General features: G+C 62.0%; 9 pseudogenes; all 9 read right to left on the bottom strand.

Moving 5' to 3' along the window:
- Positions 1-2,258: 2,258 nt before the first annotated feature.
- LOC142872197 (uncharacterized) lies at positions 2,259-2,333 on the bottom strand (annotated as a pseudogene).
- A 2,956-nt stretch (positions 2,334-5,289) lies between these two features.
- On the bottom strand, positions 5,290-5,364 carry LOC142872196 (uncharacterized; annotated as a pseudogene).
- A 2,956-nt stretch (positions 5,365-8,320) lies between these two features.
- On the bottom strand, positions 8,321-8,395 carry LOC142872195 (uncharacterized; annotated as a pseudogene).
- Positions 8,396-11,351: 2,956 nt separating this feature from the next.
- Positions 11,352-11,426, bottom strand: LOC142872194 (uncharacterized; annotated as a pseudogene).
- Positions 11,427-14,382: 2,956 nt separating this feature from the next.
- LOC142872202 (uncharacterized) lies at positions 14,383-14,458 on the bottom strand (annotated as a pseudogene).
- Positions 14,459-17,414: 2,956 nt separating this feature from the next.
- Positions 17,415-17,489, bottom strand: LOC142872193 (uncharacterized; annotated as a pseudogene).
- A 981-nt stretch (positions 17,490-18,470) lies between these two features.
- On the bottom strand, positions 18,471-18,545 carry LOC142872192 (uncharacterized; annotated as a pseudogene).
- Positions 18,546-21,501: 2,956 nt separating this feature from the next.
- Positions 21,502-21,576, bottom strand: LOC142872191 (uncharacterized; annotated as a pseudogene).
- A 2,956-nt stretch (positions 21,577-24,532) lies between these two features.
- On the bottom strand, positions 24,533-24,607 carry LOC142872190 (uncharacterized; annotated as a pseudogene).
- Positions 24,608-26,247: the final 1,640 nt, after the last annotated feature.

The following is a 26,247-nucleotide window of genomic DNA, read 5'->3' as shown; positions in this document are numbered from 1 at the left end:
CACTACCTAGGAATCGCTCCAACCCTCGAAGGACTCTCAGACACCCAAGTGGCCCAGACGAACTGACCACGGTTCGGTCACTACCCCAGGGCGCTACCGGGATCCTCCTTCCCCGTCAACCATCCCGTGCACGGGACAAAGACGTGCTGGCCCTGTTCACCACGGAGGCCCCGCCGTGGCGTTCGGTGACGCCCAAACCGCAAGGGACACGGGGATCGTAGGCACTCCTGCCACCCAAACGCTCAGAGAGCTTCCACTGTACCCCACACGTTGACATTCAGAGAACACGCATGCACCAGTCACTCCCCCCTGGTCGATGCAACCATGTAGCTTTCAGATAACGTACCCCCAAGCCTAGTCCCTGGCGTTACTGCCACCGGGCCCACTCAACGGCCTCCGGTGTGTGTGCCAGGCATGGTCCCGTTGCTGGACCTCAGCCCAAAGACGTGGCGCCCTCACCCAGTATGTTCACGCTCCAAGGACATCCACTGCGCCTTGTTAAGTCACCTTCGAACCAGGCACATTTTCGCCAGGGGGCCCTGAGCCCCAGACAGGGGGCACACACCGCTCAACTCAGCTTTCCGTCACCCCGGGGAGAGCCCACCCACGGCGCTCCAGCATGGAGAGCGGCACCACAGGCAGGCGCCAGCCTCGCGGCCGGCCGGCATCGCCGGGCTCTCCCTGTCACTAGGCGCTCATGGTGCCCCGAGGAAACTGAGTCACACTTCAGAACACGCGGCTCACCGATACCGGAATGCCCACAGCAGGCCCGAGGGGACGGGATGGAAGAATGACCTCCGGCACGGCCTTCCTTCTCGTCAGGTCTCCAGGGACAAGAGTGAACTCGCCCGCGCGAAATCCAGATCCTGGCCGCGTCTTCCTGGAGCGAGAGGGGACACACAAGGGGACGTGTGTGAGGGGGAGTGCGGCTGTCTGTTTCTCAAACCCGCAGGAGGGAGGAGCTCGCTCAACGTCATCGCGTGCAAATCACGCTCCCGCCATCGCTCAGACAGGGAGCGTGGGGTCACTCCACGTGGAGGCCGGCGCACAAAATCTGTATGCGTCTTGACAAGGTTAGATGCCTGACCAGTGGCCCGACGCCCACAACCTCCCCGTGGGGAACAACCCACCCTCCAAACTGAGCACGTCCCGCGTTTTTGCTCACAGGGAACTAGCTGGGCCCGCAAACCTCAGTCCGCTCAAAACCGGACGTTACCTCGGGAGTGACTTCTGGTGGTCCCGCCCGCGTAGGCGGGCCACCGCACGTGGACAGACCAGCACTTCCCCACTCCGCCGGCGAACGCCCCCGCGATCGCGTACAGCACGATCTGCAGAGTACAAGGGGAAACACAATTTGCCGAATGGAACCTCTCCTTGCAAGCGCTCTTAGGATTTCACGTTCCACGTCTGTCTGGCCACGTGGAACACCAGAGGCATTACGCTCACATCGCCCACGAGCATGGCATAGAAATGCCTTGTCCCGAGGCCCCTGACTCAAGGTCTCCCTGGCACACCCGCTGCGTCATCATTCATCATCACCTCAAAGACCATGGAAACCCACCGAGGACCCGGGAGGCTGGCCACTGCCACCCACGTGGGAAGTTCAGCATTTGAAACGTAGAGCCACGTCGCTTTCTTTCCGAAATGACGGACGCTGCGCGCGGCTGGAGCCGGCTCAGCCGTAGGCTCCAAAGGGCTTGCTGGGTGGATGAGGGAACCCACAAGGGTCGAGCACGCCGTATCCCGTGGCTGGCTGGGTGGCCAGCCCGGTCTTTGATAAGAAAGATCGCTAAGATTCCACAGGGGGCGTCTGCTCTTCGATCTCCACGCGAGTGCTTTCACGTAGGCGAAAGGGACCAGGAAATAAAGCGGGGTCCCGTCCCTGCATGTGGGCCATACCTTTCAATTTGCCCTCCTGAGAAAACAGAGATCGACCACCCATCGGAGCCCCTGGCCAGCTCGGCCAGGTGGGAGAAGCGCTCATGGGAAGGCGCACTGATTTCCCAGGGGGAATCGCCAATTCCCGCTCACTTCCCCGGGGTCTGGGGAGGGGGCGGTAAGGAAGCCACCGGCCACGCCCTCAAAGGGTTTCCATGCTACCCCAAGCCACCAACTGGGCCTGGACACACCACCACCCAAGCAATTCGCTTCAAAGCGCGTGAGCATTTTAGCTCTCCGAACATCACAGGCCTTGCCACACACCCCTAGCTGTGCTGACTGAGCTCCCTCCACCCTGGTAGCGTGGCGATCCCCGTGCTGGACCTCAGCTCGAGTCCTCACTCATTTTGTTCAGATTTCAAAAGTTTCCATTTTTTTTTAGACATCATCGATCCAGGCACGCGTGCGAAAGGGACCTGGGGCCCCAGATACGGGTCCGACACTGAGCACTCGGCTCTCTGTCACCCTGGGACTCGCCGAGCCACCCTCTCCCACCAGGGAGACCGGCGTCACAAGCCATGACCGGCCCCCGTGCCGGGCTAGCACGGTCAGGGCCCCGCCTCCACGCGGAGTCACCGTCCCATCCCCACCCCAACCAGGCACCGCGGTGACCGTGGGACAGGACCCTTACCGTAGGAGGGGATTCCCACGGGACTCTGGGGATGGCGGCCGGAACTGCTCCCCCGTAGGCTTCCCTGACATCGGCACACAGGGGAGAGGAGAAATTCATCCCCCGGAAAGGAGCCCAGGTCTCACTCCACTGCGTCCTGCGGCAAGAGATCACACGTGTGGGCATACGGGGACCGCGCGTGTTCCTTTTCCAAATTCCCATCGGCAAAGGTAAGGGGCCCAGGCCACAGTGGCTGTCTCCCGAGGCCGGGGGACGACGACCAAAGACAAGGCTGCCTATCCTCCGATCGCTATGACTCCCGTGCGTAAAGCACTCTTAAGCTTTCTCGTCGCCCCTCTCGGGCGTTTCTGACGTTGCACGATGCTCAGCTCAACGAGCGGCCCCCACGTCAGGGAGACAGAAGCCCACGATGGCTCTTCGGGTCACGAAGGCCTCACAGGCTTCGTGTCAAGCCATTCCTGGCACTACCTAGGAATCGCTCCAACCCTCGAAGGACTCTCAGACACCCAAGTGGCCCAGACGAACTGACCACGGTTCGGTCACTACCCCAGGGCGCTACCGGGATCCTCCTTCCCCGTCAACCATCCCGTGCACGGGACAAAGACGTGCTGGCCCTGTTCACCACGGAGGCCCCGCCGTGGCGTTCGGTGACGCCCAAACCGCAAGGGACACGGGGATCGTAGGCACTCCTGCCACCCAAACGCTCAGAGAGCTTCCACTGTACCCCACACGTTGACATTCAGAGAACACGCATGCACCAGTCACTCCCCCCTGGTCGATGCAACCATGTAGCTTTCAGATAACGTACCCCCAAGCCTAGTCCCTGGCGTTACTGCCACCGGGCCCACTCAACGGCCTCCGGTGTGTGTGCCAGGCATGGTCCCGTTGCTGGACCTCAGCCCAAAGACGTGGCGCCCTCACCCAGTATGTTCACGCTCCAAGGACATCCACTGCGCCTTGTTAAGTCACCTTCGAACCAGGCACATTTTCGCCAGGGGGCCCTGAGCCCCAGACAGGGGGCACACACCGCTCAACTCAGCTTTCCGTCACCCCGGGGAGAGCCCACCCACGGCGCTCCAGCATGGAGAGCGGCACCACAGGCAGGCGCCAGCCTCGCGGCCGGCCGGCATCGCCGGGCTCTCCCTGTCACTAGGAGCTCATGGTGCCCCGAGGAAACTGAGTCACACTTCAGAACACGCGGCTCACCGATACCGGAATGCCCGCAGCAGGCCCGAGGGGACGGGATGGAAGAATGACCTCCGGCACGGCCTTCCTTCTCGTCAGGTCTCCAGGGACAAGAGTGAACTCGCCCGCGCGAAATCCAGATCCTGGCCGCGTCTTCCTGGAGCGAGAGGGGACACACAAGGGGACGTGTGTGAGGGGGAGTGCGGCTGTCTGTTTCTCAAACCCGCAGGAGGGAGGAGCTCGCTCAACGTCATCGCGTGCAAATCACGCTCCCGCCATCGCTCAGACAGGGAGCGTGGGGTCACTCCACGTGGAGGCCGGCGCACAAAATCTGTATGCGTCTTGACAAGGTTAGATGCCTGACCAGTGGCCCGACGCCCACAACCTCCCCGTGGGGAACAACCCACCCGCCAAACTGAGCACGTCCCGCGTTTTTGCTCACAGGGAACTAGCTGGGCCCGCAAACCTCAGTCCGCTCAAAACCGGACGTTACCTGGGGAGTGACTTCTGGTGGTCCCGCCCGCGTAGGCGGGCCACCGCACGTGGACAGACCAGCACTTCCCCACTCCGCCGGCGAACGCCCCCGCGATCGCGTACAGCACGATCTGCAGAGTACAAGGGGAAACACAATTTGCCGAATGGAACCTCTCCTTGCAAGCGCTCTTAGGATTTCACGTTCCACGTCTGTCTGGCCACGTGGAACACCAGAGGCATTACGCTCACATCGCCCACGAGCATGGCATAGAAATGCCTTGTCCCGAGGCCCCTGACTCAAGGTCTCCCTGGCACACCCGCTGCGTCATCATTCATCATCACCTCAAAGACCATGGAAACCCACCGAGGACCCGGGAGGCTGGCCACTGCCACCCACGTGGGAAGTTCAGCATTTGAAACGTAGAGCCACGTCGCTTTCTTTCCGAAATGACGGACGCTGCGCGCGGCTGGAGCCGGCTCAGCCGTAGGCTCCAAAGGGCTTGCTGGGTGGATGAGGGAACCCACAAGGGTCGAGCACGCCGTATCCCGTGGCTGGCTGGGTGGCCAGCCCGGTCTTTGATAAGAAAGATCGCTAAGATTCCACAGGGGGCGTCTGCTCTTCGATCTCCACGCGAGTGCTTTCACGTAGGCGAAAGGGACCAGGAAATAAAGCGGGGTCCCGTCCCTGCATGTGGGCCATACCTTTCAATTTGCCCTCCTGAGAAAACAGAGATCGACCACCCATCGGAGCCCCTGGCCAGCTCGGCCAGGTGGGAGAAGGGCTCATGGGAAGGCGCACTGATTTCCCAGGGGGAATCGCCAATTCCCGCTCACTTCCCCGGGGTCTCGGGAGGGGGCGGTAAGGAAGCCACCGGCCACGCCCTCAAAGGGTTTCCATGCTACCCCAAGCCACCAACTGGGCCTGGACACACCACCACCCAAGCAATTCGCTTCAAAGCGCGTGAGCATTTTAGCTCTCCGAACATCACAGGCCTTGCCACACACCCCTAGCTGTGCTGACTGAGCTCCCTCCACCCTGGTAGCGTGGCGATCCCCGTGCTGGACCTCAGCTCGAGTCCTCACTCATTTTGTTCAGATTTCAAAAGTTTCCATTTTTTTTTAGACATCATCGATCCAGGCACGCGTGCGAAAGGGACCTGGGGCCCCAGATACGGGTCCGACACTGAGCACTCGGCTCTCTGTCACCCTGGGACTCGCCGAGCCACCCTCTCCCACCAGGGAGACCGGCGTCACAAGCCATGACCGGCCCCCGTGCCGGGCTAGCACGGTCAGGGCCCCGCCTCCACGCGGAGTCACCGTCCCATCCCCACCCCAACCAGGCACCGCGGTGACCGTGGGACAGGACCCTTACCGTAGGAGGGGATTCCCACGGGACTCTGGGGATGGCGGCCGGAACTGCTCCCCCGTAGGCTTCCCTGACATCGGCACACAGGGGAGAGGAGAAATTCATCCCCCGGAAAGGAGCCCAGGTCTCACTCCACTGCGTCCTGCGGCAAGAGATCACACGTGTGGGCATACGGGGACCGCGCGTGTTCCTTTTCCAAATTCCCATCGGCAAAGGTAAGGGGCCCAGGCCACAGTGGCTGTCTCCCGAGGCCGGGGGACGACGACCAAAGACAAGGCTGCCTATCCTCCGATCGCTATGACTCCCGTGCGTAAAGCACTCTTAAGCTTTCTCGTCGCCCCTCTCGGGCGTTTCTGACGTTGCACGATGCTCAGCTCAACGAGCGGCCCCCACGTCAGGGAGACAGAAGCCCACGATGGCTCTTCGGGTCACGAAGGCCTCACAGGCTTCGTGTCAAGCCATTCCTGGCACTACCTAGGAATCGCTCCAACCCTCGAAGGACTCTCAGACACCCAAGTGGCCCAGACGAACTGACCACGGTTCGGTCACTACCCCAGGGCGCTACCGGGATCCTCCTTCCCCGTCAACCATCCCGTGCACGGGACAAAGACGTGCTGGCCCTGTTCACCACGGAGGCCCCGCCGTGGCGTTCGGTGACGCCCAAACCGCAAGGGACACGGGGATCGTAGGCACTCCTGCCACCCAAACGCTCAGAGAGCTTCCACTGTACCCCACACGTTGACATTCAGAGAACACGCATGCACCAGTCACTCCCCCCTGGTCGATGCAACCATGTAGCTTTCAGATAACGTACCCCCAAGCCTAGTCCCTGGCGTTACTGCCACCGGGCCCACTCAACGGCCTCCGGTGTGTGTGCCAGGCATGGTCCCGTTGCTGGACCTCAGCCCAAAGACGTGGCGCCCTCACCCAGTATGTTCACGCTCCAAGGACATCCACTGCGCCTTGTTAAGTCACCTTCGAACCAGGCACATTTTCGCCAGGGGGCCCTGAGCCCCAGACAGGGGGCACACACCGCTCAACTCAGCTTTCCGTCACCCCGGGGAGAGCCCACCCACGGCGCTCCAGCATGGAGAGCGGCACCACAGGCAGGCGCCAGCCTCGCGGCCGGCCGGCATCGCCGGGCTCTCCCTGTCACTAGGAGCTCATGGTGCCCCGAGGAAACTGAGTCACACTTCAGAACACGCGGCTCACCGATACCGGAATGCCCGCAGCAGGCCCGAGGGGACGGGATGGAAGAATGACCTCCGGCACGGCCTTCCTTCTCGTCAGGTCTCCAGGGACAAGAGTGAACTCGCCCGCGCGAAATCCAGATCCTGGCCGCGTCTTCCTGGAGCGAGAGGGGACACACAAGGGGACGTGTGTGAGGGGGAGTGCGGCTGTCTGTTTCTCAAACCCGCAGGAGGGAGGAGCTCGCTCAACGTCATCGCGTGCAAATCACGCTCCCGCCATCGCTCAGACAGGGAGCGTGGGGTCACTCCACGTGGAGGCCGGCGCACAAAATCTGTATGCGTCTTGACAAGGTTAGATGCCTGACCAGTGGCCCGACGCCCACAACCTCCCCGTGGGGAACAACCCACCCGCCAAACTGAGCACGTCCCGCGTTTTTGCTCACAGGGAACTAGCTGGGCCCGCAAACCTCAGTCCGCTCAAAACCGGACGTTACCTGGGGAGTGACTTCTGGTGGTCCCGCCCGCGTAGGCGGGCCACCGCACGTGGACAGACCAGCACTTCCCCACTCCGCCGGCGAACGCCCCCGCGATCGCGTACAGCACGATCTGCAGAGTACAAGGGGAAACACAATTTGCCGAATGGAACCTCTCCTTGCAAGCGCTCTTAGGATTTCACGTTCCACGTCTGTCTGGCCACGTGGAACACCAGAGGCATTACGCTCACATCGCCCACGAGCATGGCATAGAAATGCCTTGTCCCGAGGCCCCTGACTCAAGGTCTCCCTGGCACACCCGCTGCGTCATCATTCATCATCACCTCAAAGACCATGGAAACCCACCGAGGACCCGGGAGGCTGGCCACTGCCACCCACGTGGGAAGTTCAGCATTTGAAACGTAGAGCCACGTCGCTTTCTTTCCGAAATGACGGACGCTGCGCGCGGCTGGAGCCGGCTCAGCCGTAGGCTCCAAAGGGCTTGCTGGGTGGATGAGGGAACCCACAAGGGTCGAGCACGCCGTATCCCGTGGCTGGCTGGGTGGCCAGCCCGGTCTTTGATAAGAAAGATCGCTAAGATTCCACAGGGGGCGTCTGCTCTTCGATCTCCACGCGAGTGCTTTCACGTAGGCGAAAGGGACCAGGAAATAAAGCGGGGTCCCGTCCCTGCATGTGGGCCATACCTTTCAATTTGCCCTCCTGAGAAAACAGAGATCGACCACCCATCGGAGCCCCTGGCCAGCTCGGCCAGGTGGGAGAAGCGCTCATGGGAAGGCGCACTGATTTCCCAGGGGGAATCGCCAATTCCCGCTCACTTCCCCGGGGTCTCGGGAGGGGGCGGTAAGGAAGCCACCGGCCACGCCCTCAAAGGGTTTCCATGCTACCCCAAGCCACCAACTGGGCCTGGACACACCACCACCCAAGCAATTCGCTTCAAAGCGCGTGAGCATTTTAGCTCTCCGAACATCACAGGCCTTGCCACACACCCCTAGCTGTGCTGACTGAGCTCCCTCCACCCTGGTAGCGTGGCGATCCCCGTGCTGGACCTCAGCTCGAGTCCTCACTCATTTTGTTCAGATTTCAAAAGTTTCCATTTTTTTTTAGACATCATCGATCCAGGCACGCGTGCGAAAGGGACCTGGGGCCCCAGATACGGGTCCGACACTGAGCACTCGGCTCTCTGTCACCCTGGGACTCGCCGAGCCACCCTCTCCCACCAGGGAGACCGGCGTCACAAGCCATGACCGGCCCCCGTGCCGGGCTAGCACGGTCAGGGCCCCGCCTCCACGCGGAGTCACCGTCCCATCCCCACCCCAACCAGGCACCGCGGTGACCGTGGGACAGGACCCTTACCGTAGGAGGGGATTCCCACGGGACTCTGGGGATGGCGGCCGGAACTGCTCCCCCGTAGGCTTCCCTGACATCGGCACACAGGGGAGAGGAGAAATTCATCCCCCGGAAAGGAGCCCAGGTCTCACTCCACTGCGTCCTGCGGCAAGAGATCACACGTGTGGGCATACGGGGACCGCGCGTGTTCCTTTTCCAAATTCCCATCGGCAAAGGTAAGGGGCCCAGGCCACAGTGGCTGTCTCCCGAGGCCGGGGGACGACGACCAAAGACAAGGCTGCCTATCCTCCGATCGCTATGACTCCCGTGCGTAAAGCACTCTTAAGCTTTCTCGTCGCCCCTCTCGGGCGTTTCTGACGTTGCACGATGCTCAGCTCAACGAGCGGCCCCCACGTCAGGGAGACAGAAGCCCACGATGGCTCTTCGGGTCACGAAGGCCTCACAGGCTTCGTGTCAAGCCATTCCTGGCACTACCTAGGAATCGCTCCAACCCTCGAAGGACTCTCAGACACCCAAGTGGCCCAGACGAACTGACCACGGTTCGGTCACTACCCCAGGGCGCTACCGGGATCCTCCTTCCCCGTCAACCATCCCGTGCACGGGACAAAGACGTGCTGGCCCTGTTCACCACGGAGGCCCCGCCGTGGCGTTCGGTGACGCCCAAACCGCAAGGGACACGGGGATCGTAGGCACTCCTGCCACCCAAACGCTCAGAGAGCTTCCACTGTACCCCACACGTTGACATTCAGAGAACACGCATGCACCAGTCACTCCCCCCTGGTCGATGCAACCATGTAGCTTTCAGATAACGTACCCCCAAGCCTAGTCCCTGGCGTTACTGCCACCGGGCCCACTCAACGGCCTCCGGTGTGTGTGCCAGGCATGGTCCCGTTGCTGGACCTCAGCCCAAAGACGTGGCGCCCTCACCCAGTATGTTCACGCTCCAAGGACATCCACTGCGCCTTGTTAAGTCACCTTCGAACCAGGCACATTTTCGCCAGGGGGCCCTGAGCCCCAGACAGGGGGCACACACCGCTCAACTCAGCTTTCCGTCACCCCGGGGAGAGCCCACCCACGGCGCTCCAGCATGGAGAGCGGCACCACAGGCAGGCGCCAGCCTCGCGGCCGGCCGGCATCGCCGGGCTCTCCCTGTCACTAGGCGCTCATGGTGCCCCGAGGAAACTGAGTCACACTTCAGAACACGCGGCTCACCGATACCGGAATGCCCGCAGCAGGCCCGAGGGGACGGGATGGAAGAATGACCTCCGGCACGGCCTTCCTTCTCGTCAGGTCTCCAGGGACAAGAGTGAACTCGCCCGCGCGAAATCCAGATCCTGGCCGCGTCTTCCTGGAGCGAGAGGGGACACACAAGGGGACGTGTGTGAGGGGGAGTGCGGCTGTCTGTTTCTCAAACCCGCAGGAGGGAGGAGCTCGCTCAACGTCATCGCGTGCAAATCACGCTCCCGCCATCGCTCAGACAGGGAGCGTGGGGTCACTCCACGTGGAGGCCGGCGCACAAAATCTGTATGCGTCTTGACAAGGTTAGATGCCTGACCAGTGGCCCGACGCCCACAACCTCCCCGTGGGGAACAACCCACCCTCCAAACTGAGCACGTCCCGCGTTTTTGCTCACAGGGAACTAGCTGGGCCCGCAATCCTCAGTCCGCTCAAAACCGGACGTTACCTGGGGAGTGACTTCTGGTGGTCCCGCCCGCGTAGGCGGGCCACCGCACGTGGACAGACCAGCACTTCCCCACTCCGCCGGCGAACGCCCCCGCGATCGCGTACAGCACGATCTGCAGAGTACAAGGGGAAACACAATTTGCCGAATGGAACCTCTCCTTGCAAGCGCTCTTAGGATTTCACGTTCCACGTCTGTCTGGCCACGTGGAACACCAGAGGCATTACGCTCACATCGCCCACGAGCATGGCATAGAAATGCCTTGTCCCGAGGCCCCTGACTCAAGGTCTCCCTGGCACACCCGCTGCGTCATCATTCATCATCACCTCAAAGACCATGGAAACCCACCGAGGACCCGGGAGGCTGGCCACTGCCACCCACGTGGGAAGTTCAGCATTTGAAACGTAGAGCCACGTCGCTTTCTTTCCGAAATGACGGACGCTGCGCGCGGCTGGAGCCGGCTCAGCCGTAGGCTCCAAAGGGCTTGCTGGGTGGATGAGGGAACCCACAAGGGTCGAGCACGCCGTATCCCGTGGCTGGCTGGGTGGCCAGCCCGGTCTTTGATAAGAAAGATCGCTAAGATTCCACAGGGGGCGTCTGCTCTTCGATCTCCACGCGAGTGCTTTCACGTAGGCGAAAGGGACCAGGAAATAAAGCGGGGTCCCGTCCCTGCATGTGGGCCATACCTTTCAATTTGCCCTCCTGAGAAAACAGAGATCGACCACCCATCGGAGCCCCTGGCCAGCTCGGCCAGGTGGGAGAAGGGCTCATGGGAAGGCGCACTGATTTCCCAGGGGGAATCGCCAATTCCCGCTCACTTCCCCGGGGTCTCGGGAGGGGGCGGTAAGGAAGCCACCGGCCACGCCCTCAAAGGGTTTCCATGCTACCCCAAGCCACCAACTGGGCCTGGACACACCACCACCCAAGCAATTCGCTTCAAAGCGCGTGAGCATTTTAGCTCTCCGAACATCACAGGCCTTGCCACACACCCCTAGCTGTGCTGACTGAGCTCCCTCCACCCTGGTAGCGTGGCGATCCCCGTGCTGGACCTCAGCTCGAGTCCTCACTCATTTTGTTCAGATTTCAAAAGTTTCCATTTTTTTTTAGACATCATCGATCCAGGCACGCGTGCGAAAGGGACCTGGGGCCCCAGATACGGGTCCGACACTGAGCACTCGGCTCTCTGTCACCCTGGGACTCGCCGAGCCACCCTCTCCCACCAGGGAGACCGGCGTCACAAGCCATGACCGGCCCCCGTGCCGGGCTAGCACGGTCAGGGCCCCGCCTCCACGCGGAGTCACCGTCCCATCCCCACCCCAACCAGGCACCGCGGTGACCGTGGGACAGGACCCTTACCGTAGGAGGGGATTCCCACGGGACTCTGGGGATGGCGGCCGGAACTGCTCCCCCGTAGGCTTCCCTGACATCGGCACACAGGGGAGAGGAGAAATTCATCCCCCGGAAAGGAGCCCAGGTCTCACTCCACTGCGTCCTGCGGCAAGAGATCACACGTGTGGGCATACGGGGACCGCGCGTGTTCCTTTTCCAAATTCCCATCGGCCAAGGTAAGGGGCCCAGGCCACAGTGGCTGTCTCCCGAGGCCGGGGGACGACGACCAAAGACAAGGCTGCCTATCCTCCGATCGCTATGACTCCCGTGCGTAAAGCACTCTTAAGCTTTCTCGTCGCCCCTCTCGGGCGTTTCTGACGTTGCACGATGCTCAGCTCAACGAGCGGCCCCCACGTCAGGGAGACAGAAGCCCACGATGGCTCTTCGGGTCACGAAGGCCTCACAGGCTTCGTGTCAAGCCATTCCTGGCACTACCTAGGAATCGCTCCAACCCTCGAAGGACTCTCAGACACCCAAGTGGCCCAGACGAACTGACCACGGTTCGGTCACTACCCCAGGGCGCTACCGGGATCCTCCTTCCCCGTCAACCATCCCGTGCACGGGACAAAGACGTGCTGGCCCTGTTCACCACGGAGGCCCCGCCGTGGCGTTCGGTGACGCCCAAACCGCAAGGGACACGGGGATCGTAGGCACTCCTGCCACCCAAACGCTCAGAGAGCTTCCACTGTACCCCACACGTTGACATTCAGAGAACACGCATGCACCAGTCACTCCCCCCTGGTCGATGCAACCATGTAGCTTTCAGATAACGTACCCCCAAGCCTAGTCCCTGGCGTTACTGCCACCGGGCCCACTCAACGGCCTCCGGTGTGTGTGCCAGGCATGGTCCCGTTGCTGGACCTCAGCCCAAAGACGTGGCGCCCTCACCCAGTATGTTCACGCTCCAAGGACATCCACTGCGCCTTGTTAAGTCACCTTCGAACCAGGCACATTTTCGCCAGGGGGCCCTGAGCCCCAGACAGGGGGCACACACCGCTCAACTCAGCTTTCCGTCACCCCGGGGAGAGCCCACCCACGGCGCTCCAGCATGGAGAGCGGCACCACAGGCAGGCGCCAGCCTCGCGGCCGGCCGGCATCGCCGGGCTCTCCCTGTCACTAGGCGCTCATGGTGCCCCGAGGAAACTGAGTCACACTTCAGAACACGCGGCTCACCGATACCGGAATGCCCGCAGCAGGCCCGAGGGGACGGGATGGAAGAATGACCTCCGGCACGGCCTTCCTTCTCGTCAGGTCTCCAGGGACAAGAGTGAACTCGCCCGCGCGAAATCCAGATCCTGGCCGCGTCTTCCTGGAGCGAGAGGGGACACACAAGGGGACGTGTGTGAGGGGGAGTGCGGCTGTCTGTTTCTCAAACCCGCAGGAGGGAGGAGCTCGCTCAACGTCATCGCGTGCAAATCACGCTCCCGCCATCGCTCAGACAGGGAGCGTGGGGTCACTCCACGTGGAGGCCGGCGCACAAAATCTGTATGCGTCTTGACAAGGTTAGATGCCTGACCAGTGGCCCGACGCCCACAACCTCCCCGTGGGGAACAACCCACCCTCCAAACTGAGCACGTCCCGCGTTTTTGCTCACAGGGAACTAGCTGGGCCCGCAATCCTCAGTCCGCTCAAAACCGGACGTTACCTGGGGAGTGACTTCTGGTGGTCCCGCCCGCGTAGGCGGGCCACCGCACGTGGACAGACCAGCACTTCCCCACTCCGCCGGCGAACGCCCCCGCGATCGCGTACAGCACGATCTGCAGAGTACAAGGGGAAACACAATTTGCCGAATGGAACCTCTCCTTGCAAGCGCTCTTAGGATTTCACGTTCCACGTCTGTCTGGCCACGTGGAACACCAGAGGCATTACGCTCACATCGCCCACGAGCATGGCATAGAAATGCCTTGTCCCGAGGCCCCTGACTCAAGGTCTCCCTGGCACACCCGCTGCGTCATCATTCATCATCACCTCAAAGACCATGGAAACCCACCGAGGACCCGGGAGGCTGGCCACTGCCACCCACGTGGGAAGTTCAGCATTTGAAACGTAGAGCCACGTCGCTTTCTTTCCGAAATGACGGACGCTGCGCGCGGCTGGAGCCGGCTCAGCCGTAGGCTCCAAAGGGCTTGCTGGGTGGATGAGGGAACCCACAAGGGTCGAGCACGCCGTATCCCGTGGCTGGCTGGGTGGCCAGCCCGGTCTTTGATAAGAAAGATCGCTAAGATTCCACAGGGGGCGTCTGCTCTTCGATCTCCACGCGAGTGCTTTCACGTAGGCGAAAGGGACCAGGAAATAAAGCGGGGTCCCGTCCCTGCATGTGGGCCATACCTTTCAATTTGCCCTCCTGAGAAAACAGAGATCGACCACCCATCGGAGCCCCTGGCCAGCTCGGCCAGGTGGGAGAAGGGCTCATGGGAAGGCGCACTGATTTCCCAGGGGGAATCGCCAATTCCCGCTCACTTCCCCGGGGTCTCGGGAGGGGGCGGTAAGGAAGCCACCGGCCACGCCCTCAAAGGGTTTCCATGCTACCCCAAGCCACCAACTGGGCCTGGACACACCACCACCCAAGCAATTCGCTTCAAAGCGCGTGAGCATTTTAGCTCTCCGAACATCACAGGCCTTGCCACACACCCCTAGCTGTGCTGACTGAGCTCCCTCCACCCTGGTAGCGTGGCGATCCCCGTGCTGGACCTCAGCTCGAGTCCTCACTCATTTTGTTCAGATTTCAAAAGTTTCCATTTTTTTTTTAGACATCATCGATCCAGGCACGCGTGCGAAAGGGACCTGGGGCCCCAGATACGGGTCCGACACTGAGCACTCGGCTCTCTGTCACCCTGGGACTCGCCGAGCCACCCTCTCCCACCAGGGAGACCGGCGTCACAAGCCATGACCGGCCCCCGTGCCGGGCTAGCACGGTCAGGGCCCCGCCTCCACGCGGAGTCACCGTCCCATCCCCACCCCAACCAGGCACCGCGGTGACCGTGGGACAGGACCCTTACCGTAGGAGGGGATTCCCACGGGACTCTGGGGATGGCGGCCGGAACTGCTCCCCCGTAGGCTTCCCTGACATCGGCACACAGGGGAGAGGAGAAATTCATCCCCCGGAAAGGAGCCCAGGTCTCACTCCACTGCGTCCTGCGGCAAGAGATCACACGTGTGGGCATACGGGGACCGCGCGTGTTCCTTTTCCAAATTCCCATCGGCAAAGGTAAGGGGCCCAGGCCACAGTGGCTGTCTCCCGAGGCCGGGGGACGACGACCAAAGACAAGGCTGCCTATCCTCCGATCGCTATGACTCCCGTGCGTAAAGCACTCTTAAGCTTTCTCGTCGCCCCTCTCGGGCGTTTCTGACGTTGCACGATGCTCAGCTCAACGAGCGGCCCCCACGTCAGGGAGACAGAAGCCCACGATGGCTCTTCGGGTCACGAAGGCCTCACAGGCTTCGTGTCAAGCCATTCCTGGCACTACCTAGGAATCGCTCCAACCCTCGAAGGACTCTCAGACACCCAAGTGGCCCAGACGAACTGACCACGGTTCGGTCACTACCCCAGGGCGCTACCGGGATCCTCCTTCCCCGTCAACCATCCCGTGCACGGGACAAAGACGTGCTGGCCCTGTTCACCACGGAGGCCCCGCCGTGGCGTTCGGTGACGCCCAAACCGCAAGGGACACGGGGATCGTAGGCACTCCTGCCACCCAAACGCTCAGAGAGCTTCCACTGTACCCCACACGTTGACATTCAGAGAACACGCATGCACCAGTCACTCCCCCCTGGTCGATGCAACCATGTAGCTTTCAGATAACGTACCCCCAAGCCTAGTCCCTGGCGTTACTGCCACCGGGCCCACTCAACGGCCTCCGGTGTGTGTGCCAGGCATGGTCCCGTTGCTGGACCTCAGCCCAAAGACGTGGCGCCCTCACCCAGTATGTTCACGCTCCAAGGACATCCACTGCGCCTTGTTAAGTCACCTTCGAACCAGGCACATTTTCGCCAGGGGGCCCTGAGCCCCAGACAGGGGGCACACACCGCTCAACTCAGCTTTCCGTCACCCCGGGGAGAGCCCACCCACGGCGCTCCAGCATGGAGAGCGGCACCACAGGCAGGCGCCAGCCTCGCGGCCGGCCGGCATCGCCGGGCTCTCCCTGTCACTAGGAGCTCATGGTGCCCCGAGGAAACTGAGTCACACTTCAGAACACGCGGCTCACCGATACCGGAATGCCCGCAGCAGGCCCGAGGGGACGGGATGGAAGAATGACCTCCGGCACGGCCTTCCTTCTCGTCAGGTCTCCAGGGACAAGAGTGAACTCGCCCGCGCGAAATCCAGATCCTGGCCGCGTCTTCCTGGAGCGAGAGGGGACACACAAGGGGACGTGTGTGAGGGGGAGTGCGGCTGTCTGTTTCTCAAACCCGCAGGAGGGAGGAGCTCGCTCAACGTCATCGCGTGCAAATCACGCTCCCGCCATCGCTCAGACAGGGAGCGTGGGGTCACTCCACGTGGAGGCCGGCGCACAAAATCTGTATGCGTCTTGACAAGGTTAGATGCCTGACCAGTGGCCCGACGCCCACAACCTCCCCGTGGGGAACAACCCACCCTCCAAACTGAGCACGTCCCGCGTTTTTGCTCACAGGGAACTAGCTGGGCCCGCAATCCTCAGTCCGCTCAAAACCGGACGTTACCTGGGGAGTGACTTCTGGTGGTCCCGCCCGCGTAGGCGGGCCACCGCACGTGGACAGACCAGCACTTCCCCACTCCGCCGGCGAACGCCCCCGCGATCGCGTACAGCACGATCTGCAGAGTACAAGGGGAAACACAATTTGCCGAATGGAACCTCTCCTTGCAAGCGCTCTTAGGATTTCACGTTCCACGTCTGTCTGGCCACGTGGAACACCAGAGGCATTACGCTCACATCGCCCACGAGCATGGCATAGAAATGCCTTGTCCCGAGGCCCCTGACTCAAGGTCTCCCTGGCACACCCGCTGCGTCATCATTCATCATCACCTCAAAGACCATGGAAACCCACCGAGGACCCGGGAGGCTGGCCACTGCCACCCACGTGGGAAGTTCAGCATTTGAAACGTAGAGCCACGTCGCTTTCTTTCCGAAATGACGGACGCTGCGCGCGGCTGGAGCCGGCTCAGCCGTAGGCTCCAAAGGGCTTGCTGGGTGGATGAGGGAACCCACAAGGGTCGAGCACGCCGTATCCCGTGGCTGGCTGGGTGGCCAGCCCGGTCTTTGATAAGAAAGATCGCTAAGATTCCACAGGGGGCGTCTGCTCTTCGATCTCCACGCGAGTGCTTTCACGTAGGCGAAAGGGACCAGGAAATAAAGCGGGGTCCCGTCCCTGCATGTGGGCCATACCTTTCAATTTGCCCTCCTGAGAAAACAGAGATCGACCACCCATCGGAGCCCCTGGCCAGCTCGGCCAGGTGGGAGAAGGGCTCATGGGAAGGCGCACTGATTTCCCAGGGGGAATCGCCAATTCCCGCTCACTTCCCCGGGGTCTCGGGAGGGGGCGGTAAGGAAGCCACCGGCCACGCCCTCAAAGGGTTTCCATGCTACCCCAAGCCACCAACTGGGCCTGGACACACCACCACCCAAGCAATTCGCTTCAAAGCGCGTGAGCATTTTAGCTCTCCGAACATCACAGGCCTTGCCACACACCCCTAGCTGTGCTGACTGAGCTCCCTCCACCCTGGTAGCGTGGCGATCCCCGTGCTGGACCTCAGCTCGAGTCCTCACTCATTTTGTTCAGATTTCAAAAGTTTCCATTTTTTTTTAGACATCATCGATCCAGGCACGCGTGCGAAAGGGACCTGGGGCCCCAGATACGGGTCCGACACTGAGCACTCGGCTCTCTGTCACCCTGGGACTCGCCGAGCCACCCTCTCCCACCAGGGAGACCGGCGTCACAAGCCATGACCGGCCCCCGTGCCGGGCTAGCACGGTCAGGGCCCCGCCTCCACGCGGAGTCACCGTCCCATCCCCACCCCAACCAGGCACCGCGGTGACCGTGGGACAGGGACCCTTACCGTAGGAGGGGATTCCCACGGGACTCTGGGGATGGCGGCCGGAACTGCTCCCCCGTAGGCTTCCCTGACATCGGCACACAGGGGAGAGGAGAAATTCATCCCCCGGAAAGGAGCCCAGGTCTCACTCCACTGCGTCCTGCGGCAAGAGATCACACGTGTGGGCATACGGGGACCGCGCGTGTTCCTTTTCCAAATTCCCATCGGCAAAGGTAAGGGGCCCAGGCCACAGTGGCTGTCTCCCGAGGCCGGGGGACGACGACCAAAGACAAGGCTGCCTATCCTCCGATCGCTATGACTCCCGTGCGTAAAGCACTCTTAAGCTTTCTCGTCGCCCCTCTCGGGCGTTTCTGACGTTGCACGATGCTCAGCTCAACGAGGGCCATACCTTTCAATTTGCCCTCCTGAGAAAACAGAGATCGACCACCCATCGGAGCCCCTGGCCAGCTCGGCCAGGTGGGAGAAGGGCTCATGGGAAGGCGCACTGATTTCCCAGGGGGAATCGCCAATTCCCGCTCACTTCCCCGGGGTCTCGGGAGGGGGCGGTAAGGAAGCCACCGGCCACGCCCTCAAAGGGTTTCCATGCTACCCCAAGCCACCAACTGGGCCTGGACACACCACCACCCAAGCAATTCGCTTCAAAGCGCGTGAGCATTTTAGCTCTCCGAACATCACAGGCCTTGCCACACACCCCTAGCTGTGCTGACTGAGCTCCCTCCACCCTGGTAGCGTGGCGATCCCCGTGCTGGACCTCAGCTCGAGTCCTCACTCATTTTGTTCAGATTTCAAAAGTTTCCATTTTTTTTTAGACATCATCGATCCAGGCACGCGTGCGAAAGGGACCTGGGGCCCCAGATACGGGTCCGACACTGAGCACTCGGCTCTCTGTCACCCTGGGACTCGCCGAGCCACCCTCTCCCACCAGGGAGACCGGCGTCACAAGCCATGACCGGCCCCCGTGCCGGGCTAGCACGGTCAGGGCCCCGCCTCCACGCGGAGTCACCGTCCCATCCCCACCCCAACCAGGCACCGCGGTGACCGTGGGACAGGACCCTTACCGTAGGAGGGGATTCCCACGGGACTCTGGGGATGGCGGCCGGAACTGCTCCCCCGTAGGCTTCCCTGACATCGGCACACAGGGGAGAGGAGAAATTCATCCCCCGGAAAGGAGCCCAGGTCTCACTCCACTGCGTCCTGCGGCAAGAGATCACACGTGTGGGCATACGGGGACCGCGCGTGTTCCTTTTCCAAATTCCCATCGGCAAAGGTAAGGGGCCCAGGCCACAGTGGCTGTCTCCCGAGGCCGGGGGACGACGACCAAAGACAAGGCTGCCTATCCTCCGATCGCTATGACTCCCGTGCGTAAAGCACTCTTAAGCTTTCTCGTCGCCCCTCTCGGGCGTTTCTGACGTTGCACGATGCTCAGCTCAACGAGCGGCCCCCACGTCAGGGAGACAGAAGCCCACGATGGCTCTTCGGGTCACGAAGGCCTCACAGGCTTCGTGTCAAGCCATTCCTGGCACTACCTAGGAATCGCTCCAACCCTCGAAGGACTCTCAGACACCCAAGTGGCCCAGACGAACTGACCACGGTTCGGTCACTACCCCAGGGCGCTACCGGGATCCTCCTTCCCCGTCAACCATCCCGTGCACGGGACAAAGACGTGCTGGCCCTGTTCACCACGGAGGCCCCGCCGTGGCGTTCGGTGACGCCCAAACCGCAAGGGACACGGGGATCGTAGGCACTCCTGCCACCCAAACGCTCAGAGAGCTTCCACTGTACCCCACACGTTGACATTCAGAGAACACGCATGCACCAGTCACTCCCCCCTGGTCGATGCAACCATGTAGCTTTCAGATAACGTACCCCCAAGCCTAGTCCCTGGCGTTACTGCCACCGGGCCCACTCAACGGCCTCCGGTGTGTGTGCCAGGCATGGTCCCGTTGCTGGACCTCAGCCCAAAGACGTGGCGCCCTCACCCAGTATGTTCACGCTCCAAGGACATCCACTGCGCCTTGTTAAGTCACCTTCGAACCAGGCACATTTTCGCCAGGGGGCCCTGAGCCCCAGACAGGGGGCACACACCGCTCAACTCAGCTTTCCGTCACCCCGGGGAGAGCCCACCCACGGCGCTCCAGCATGGAGAGCGGCACCACAGGCAGGCGCCAGCCTCGCGGCCGGCCGGCATCGCCGGGCTCTCCCTGTCACTAGGCGCTCATGGTGCCCCGAGGAAACTGAGTCACACTTCAGAACACGCGGCTCACCGATACCGGAATGCCCGCAGCAGGCCCGAGGGGACGGGATGGAAGAATGACCTCCGGCACGGCCTTCCTTCTCGTCAGGTCTCCAGGGACAAGAGTGAACTCGCCCGCGCGAAATCCAGATCCTGGCCGCGTCTTCCTGGAGCGAGAGGGGACACACAAGGGGACGTGTGTGAGGGGGAGTGCGGCTGTCTGTTTCTCAAACCCGCAGGAGGGAGGAGCTCGCTCAACGTCATCGCGTGCAAATCACGCTCCCGCCATCGCTCAGACAGGGAGCGTGGGGTCACTCCACGTGGAGGCCGGCGCACAAAATCTGTATGCGTCTTGACAAGGTTAGATGCCTGACCAGTGGCCCGACGCCCACAACCTCCCCGTGGGGAACAACCCACCCTCCAAACTGAGCACGTCCCGCGTTTTTGCTCACAGGGAACTAGCTGGGCCCGCAATCCTCAGTCCGCTCAAAACCGGACGTTACCTGGGGAGTGACTTCTGGTGGTCCCGCCCGCGTAGGCGGGCCACCGCACGTGGACAGACCAGCACTTCCCCACTCCGCCGGCGAACGCCCCCGCGATCGCGTACAGCACGATCTGCAGAGTACAAGGGGAAACACAATTTGCCGAATGGAACCTCTCCTTGCAAGCGCTCTTAGGATTTCACGTTCCACGTCTGTCTGGCCACGTGGAACACCAGAGGCATTACGCTCACATCGCCCACGAGCATGGCATAGAAATGCCTTGTCCCGAGGCCCCTGACTCAAGGTCTCCCTGGCACACCCGCTGCGTCATCATTCATCATCACCTCAAAGACCATGGAAACCCACCGAGGACCCGGGAGGCTGGCCACTGCCACCCACGTGGGAAGTTCAGCATTTGAAACGTAGAGCCACGTCGCTTTCTTTCCGAAATGACGGACGCTGCGCGCGGCTGGAGCCGGCTCAGCCGTAGGCTCCAAAGGGCTTGCTGGGTGGATGAGGGAACCCACAAGGGTCGAGCACGCCGTATCCCGTGGCTGGCTGGGTGGCCAGCCCGGTCTTTGATAAGAAAGATCGCTAAGATTCCACAGGGGGCGTCTGCTCTTCGATCTCCACGCGAGTGCTTTCACGTAGGCGAAAGGGACCAGGAAATAAAGCGGGGTCCCGTCCCTGCATGTGGGCCATACCTTTCAATTTGCCCTCCTGAGAAAACAGAGATCGACCACCCATCGGAGCCCCTGGCCAGCTCGGCCAGGTGGGAGAAGCGCTCATGGGAAGGCGCACTGATTTCCCAGGGGGAATCGCCAATTCCCGCTCACTTCCCCGGGGTCTGGGGAGGGGGCGGTAAGGAAGCCACCGGCCACGCCCTCAAAGGGTTTCCATGCTACCCCAAGCCACCAACTGGGCCTGGACACACCACCACCCAAGCAATTCGCTTCAAAGCGCGTGAGCATTTTAGCTCTCCGAACATCACAGGCCTTGCCACACACCCCTAGCTGTGCTGACTGAGCTCCCTCCACCCTGGTAGCGTGGCGATCCCCGTGCTGGACCTCAGCTCGAGTCCTCACTCATTTTGTTCAGATTTCAAAAGTTTCCATTTTTTTTTAGACATCATCGATCCAGGCACGCGTGCGAAAGGGACCTGGGGCCCCAGATACGGGTCCGACACTGAGCACTCGGCTCTCTGTCACCCTGGGACTCGCCGAGCCACCCTCTCCCACCAGGGAGACCGGCGTCACAAGCCATGACCGGCCCCCGTGCCGGGCTAGCACGGTCAGGGCCCCGCCTCCACGCGGAGTCACCGTCCCATCCCCACCCCAACCAGGCACCGCGGTGACCGTGGGACAGGACCCTTACCGTAGGAGGGGATTCCCACGGGACTCTGGGGATGGCGGCCGGAACTGCTCCCCCGTAGGCTTCCCTGACATCGGCACACAGGGGAGAGGAGAAATTCATCCCCCGGAAAGGAGCCCAGGTCTCACTCCACTGCGTCCTGCGGCAAGAGATCACACGTGTGGGCATACGGGGACCGCGCGTGTTCCTTTTCCAAATTCCCATCGGCAAAGGTAAGGGGCCCAGGCCACAGTGGCTGTCTCCCGAGGCCGGGGGACGACGACCAAAGACAAGGCTGCCTATCCTCCGATCGCTATGACTCCCGTGCGTAAAGCACTCTTAAGCTTTCTCGTCGCCCCTCTCGGGCGTTTCTGACGTTGCACGATGCTCAGCTCAACGAGCGGCCCCCACGTCAGGGAGACAGAAGCCCACGATGGCTCTTCGGGTCACGAAGGCCTCACAGGCTTCGTGTCAAGCCATTCCTGGCACTACCTAGGAATCGCTCCAACCCTCGAAGGACTCTCAGACACCCAAGTGGCCCAGACGAACTGACCACGGTTCGGTCACTACCCCAGGGCGCTACCGGGATCCTCCTTCCCCGTCAACCATCCCGTGCACGGGACAAAGACGTGCTGGCCCTGTTCACCACGGAGGCCCCGCCGTGGCGTTCGGTGACGCCCAAACCGCAAGGGACACGGGGATCGTAGGCACTCCTGCCACCCAAACGCTCAGAGAGCTTCCACTGTACCCCACACGTTGACATTCAGAGAACACGCATGCACCAGTCACTCCCCCCTGGTCGATGCAACCATGTAGCTTTCAGATAACGTACCCCCAAGCCTAGTCCCTGGCGTTACTGCCACCGGGCCCACTCAACGGCCTCCGGTGTGTGTGCCAGGCATGGTCCCGTTGCTGGACCTCAGCCCAAAGACGTGGCGCCCTCACCCAGTATGTTCACGCTCCAAGGACATCCACTGCGCCTTGTTAAGTCACCTTCGAACCAGGCACATTTTCGCCAGGGGGCCCTGAGCCCCAGACAGGGGGCACACACCGCTCAACTCAGCTTTCCGTCACCCCGGGGAGAGCCCACCCACGGCGCTCCAGCATGGAGAGCGGCACCACAGGCAGGCGCCAGCCTCGCGGCCGGCCGGCATCGCCGGGCTCTCCCTGTCACTAGGCGCTCATGGTGCCCCGAGGAAACTGAGTCACACTTCAGAACACGCGGCTCACCGATACCGGAATGCCCGCAGCAGGCCCGAGGGGACGGGATGGAAGAATGACCTCCGGCACGGCCTTCCTTCTCGTCAGGTCTCCAGGGACAAGAGTGAACTCGCCCGCGCGAAATCCAGATCCTGGCCGCGTCTTCCTGGAGCGAGAGGGGACACACAAGGGGACGTGTGTGAGGGGGAGTGCGGCTGTCTGTTTCTCAAACCCGCAGGAGGGAGGAGCTCGCTCAACGTCATCGCGTGCAAATCACGCTCCCGCCATCGCTCAGACAGGGAGCGTGGGGTCACTCCACGTGGAGGCCGGCGCACAAAATCTGTATGCGTCTTGACAAGGTTAGATGCCTGACCAGTGGCCCGACGCCCACAACCTCCCCGTGGGGAACAACCCACCCTCCAAACTGAGCACGTCCCGCGTTTTTGCTCACAGGGAACTAGCTGGGCCCGCAAACCTCAGTCCGCTCAAAACCGGACGTTACCTCGGGAGTGACTTCTGGTGGTCCCGCCCGCGTAGGCGGGCCACCGCACGTGGACAGACCAGCACTTCCCCACTCCGCCGGCGAACGCCCCCGCGATCGCGTACAGCACGATCTGCAGAGTACAAGGGGAAACACAATTTGCCGAATGGAACCTCTCCTTGCAAGCGCTCTTAGGATTTCACGTTCCACGTCTGTCTGGCCACGTGGAACACCAGAGGCATTACGCTCACATCGCCCACGAGCATGGCATAGAAATGCCTTGTCCCGAGGCCCCTGACTCAAGGTCTCCCTGGCACACCCGCTGCGTCATCATTCATCATCACCTCAAAGACCATGGAAACCCACCGAGGACCCGGGAGGCTGGCCACTGCCACCCACGTGGGAAGTTCAGCATTTGAAACGTAGAGCCACGTCGCTTTCTTTCCGAAATGACGGACGCTGCGCGCGGCTGGAGCCGGCTCAGCCGTAGGCTCCAAAGGGCTTGCTGGGTGGATGAGGGAACCCACAAGGGTCGAGCACGCCGTATCCCGTGGCTGGCTGGGTGGCCAGCCCGGTCTTTGATAAGAAAGATCGCTAAGATTCCACAGGGGGCGTCTGCTCTTCGATCTCCACGCGAGTGCTTTCACGTAGGCGAAAGGGACCAGGAAATAAAGCGGGGTCCCGTCCCTGCATGTGGGCCATACCTTTCAATTTGCCCTCCTGAGAAAACAGAGATCGACCACCCATCGGAGCCCCTGGCCAGCTCGGCCAGGTGGGAGAAGGGCTCATGGGAAGGCGCACTGATTTCCCAGGGGGAATCGCCAATTCCCGCTCACTTCCCCGGGGTCTCGGGAGGGGGCGGTAAGGAAGCCACCGGCCACGCCCTCAAAGGGTTTCCATGCTACCCCAAGCCACCAACTGGGCCTGGACACACCACCACCCAAGCAATTCGCTTCAAAGCGCGTGAGCATTTTAGCTCTCCGAACATCACAGGCCTTGCCACACACCCCTAGCTGTGCTGACTGAGCTCCCTCCACCCTGGTAGCGTGGCGATCCCCGTGCTGGACCTCAGCTCGAGTCCTCACTCATTTTGTTCAGATTTCAAAAGTTTCCATTTTTTTTTAGACATCATCGATCCAGGCACGCGTGCGAAAGGGACCTGGGGCCCCAGATACGGGTCCGACACTGAGCACTCGGCTCTCTGTCACCCTGGGACTCGCCGAGCCACCCTCTCCCACCAGGGAGACCGGCGTCACAAGCCATGACCGGCCCCCGTGCCGGGCTAGCACGGTCAGGGCCCCGCCTCCACGCGGAGTCACCGTCCCATCCCCACCCCAACCAGGCACCGCGGTGACCGTGGGACAGGACCCTTACCGTAGGAGGGGATTCCCACGGGACTCTGGGGATGGCGGCCGGAACTGCTCCCCCGTAGGCTTCCCTGACATCGGCACACAGGGGAGAGGAGAAATTCATCCCCCGGAAAGGAGCCCAGGTCTCACTCCACTGCGTCCTGCGGCAAGAGATCACACGTGTGGGCATACGGGGACCGCGCGTGTTCCTTTTCCAAATTCCCATCGGCAAAGGTAAGGGGCCCAGGCCACAGTGGCTGTCTCCCGAGGCCGGGGGACGACGACCAAAGACAAGGCTGCCTATCCTCCGATCGCTATGACTCCCGTGCGTAAAGCACTCTTAAGCTTTCTCGTCGCCCCTCTCGGGCGTTTCTGACGTTGCACGATGCTCAGCTCAACGAGCGGCCCCCACGTCAGGGAGACAGAAGCCCACGATGGCTCTTCGGGTCACGAAGGCCTCACAGGCTTCGTGTCAAGCCATTCCTGGCACTACCTAGGAATCGCTCCAACCCTCGAAGGACTCTCAGACACCCAAGTGGCCCAGACGAACTGACCACGGTTCGGTCACTACCCCAGGGCGCTACCGGGATCCTCCTTCCCCGTCAACCATCCCGTGCACGGGACAAAGACGTGCTGGCCCTGTTCACCACGGAGGCCCCGCCGTGGCGTTCGGTGACGCCCAAACCGCAAGGGACACGGGGATCGTAGGCACTCCTGCCACCCAAACGCTCAGAGAGCTTCCACTGTACCCCACACGTTGACATTCAGAGAACACGCATGCACCAGTCACTCCCCCCTGGTCGATGCAACCATGTAGCTTTCAGATAACGTACCCCCAAGCCTAGTCCCTGGCGTTACTGCCACCGGGCCCACTCAACGGCCTCCGGTGTGTGTGCCAGGCATGGTCCCGTTGCTGGACCTCAGCCCAAAGACGTGGCGCCCTCACCCAGTATGTTCACGCTCCAAGGACATCCACTGCGCCTTGTTAAGTCACCTTCGAACCAGGCACATTTTCGCCAGGGGGCCCTGAGCCCCAGACAGGGGGCACACACCGCTCAACTCAGCTTTCCGTCACCCCGGGGAGAGCCCACCCACGGCGCTCCAGCATGGAGAGCGGCACCACAGGCAGGCGCCAGCCTCGCGGCCGGCCGGCATCGCCGGGCTCTCCCTGTCACTAGGAGCTCATGGTGCCCCGAGGAAACTGAGTCACACTTCAGAACACGCGGCTCACCGATACCGGAATGCCCGCAGCAGGCCCGAGGGGACGGGATGGAAGAATGACCTCCGGCACGGCCTTCCTTCTCGTCAGGTCTCCAGGGACAAGAGTGAACTCGCCCGCGCGAAATCCAGATCCTGGCCGCGTCTTCCTGGAGCGAGAGGGGACACACAAGGGGACGTGTGTGAGGGGGAGTGCGGCTGTCTGTTTCTC

The sequence above is a fragment of the Microcebus murinus genome, chromosome 7 (assembly GCF_040939455.1).
Source record: "Microcebus murinus isolate Inina chromosome 7, M.murinus_Inina_mat1.0, whole genome shotgun sequence".
NCBI lineage: Eukaryota > Metazoa > Chordata > Mammalia > Primates > Cheirogaleidae > Microcebus > Microcebus murinus.
The sequence above is the reverse complement of the archived record's forward strand: the minus strand, read 5'-3'. Positions and strand labels throughout refer to the sequence as shown.